The following is a 1,218-nucleotide window of genomic DNA, read 5'->3' as shown; positions in this document are numbered from 1 at the left end:
CACTAAACTCATATGGGAGAGTAGAACATGATGTTTCCCTTTAAGGGCCAGATTATCTGCTGCTGTGATTTCTGGGAACAACAGAATGTGGTTAAATCATACCTGATGTTTGACAGCGTATTTTAAAGCTTTACGTTTTTGAATTTGTAATTTGAGGAAAAAGTTACTTCTGAAATTCTAATTCTTTTTGTTAAGAGAAATTGTCAGTCTATGTATTTTAGGCTGTTTAGGCATTTAGTCAAACCGCCATTGTTTGCTGAATCAATGAATTTTATCAACCTTTCTTGGATTTAGTTTGATTACTTACACCTATGGAGGCTGGCATTGATCATGCTAGGTCAAGCCAGACTTTATCTCTTAGCTTTAGTGGAACAGGCCTCCGATCGTATTACCACGGCCGTATTTGACTATTAGTATCAAACTGATAATCTGCTTATCAAATGTCTGCTGGTCTCTCTGGGTTTTTCGGTATTATGATTTCGAGCTCTGAAAATTAAAATAACTTTAGGGTTTAAATGGTTGAAGAAGTAAAGAGAAGAACGCAAAGGATTGCCAAAATCCGGAGTTAGAAACAAACACGTCTACAGCAGAACTGGGAAGAAAGACTAGAAAGAAAAATGATGTTAATTTTCTAAGAAATAACTTAATTCTCATACAGTTTTATTTGCTGGAACTCTCTCTATATCTAAAAGGTAGTCCTGGACAGTTATCGTGAATGTCTTATAAACGTCTTGGTCCTTTATTTTGATTTCAGCACCATATAAAGTATAAGATCTGTGAGGAAACTTGCTGGATGAATCCTGCCTCCTCCGTTAAACAGGCGGAAAGCAAACAGCCTTACAGGAATTTACACAGTTAATTCAAACTGGATAAGGCATCCACAAACATTTATCTTGATCGAATCTTTACAGGGGGATCAGTCCTGGTTCCTACCACTTTTGAGAAGCTTCTTGTGGTTCTGATTATTTTTGTTTATGTCTGAAGAAATTCAAAGTTTCCTTGAGTCTCTGGCTGCTGACAGGCAGCCGGGGCTCCCGGCAGAGGAGACGCCGTTTGGCCTGATGGGCCAATCACAGAAGGGATCTGGGATATGGGTTCCCTGATGAGTAAGACACGTCCATCCTAGATAGTTTAAAATCTGAGGAATGGAAAAATAAAAAGTAAACAAGCTGTCATTGATGAATAACTATTAAGTAATTTAATAATAAGCCATTTAAT

The sequence above is a fragment of the Cyprinodon variegatus genome, unplaced genomic scaffold (assembly GCF_000732505.1).
Source record: "Cyprinodon variegatus isolate N-32 unplaced genomic scaffold, C_variegatus-1.0 Scaffold298, whole genome shotgun sequence".
NCBI classification, from domain to species: domain Eukaryota; kingdom Metazoa; phylum Chordata; class Actinopteri; order Cyprinodontiformes; family Cyprinodontidae; genus Cyprinodon; species Cyprinodon variegatus.
The sequence above is the reverse complement of the archived record's forward strand: the minus strand, read 5'-3'. Positions refer to the sequence as shown.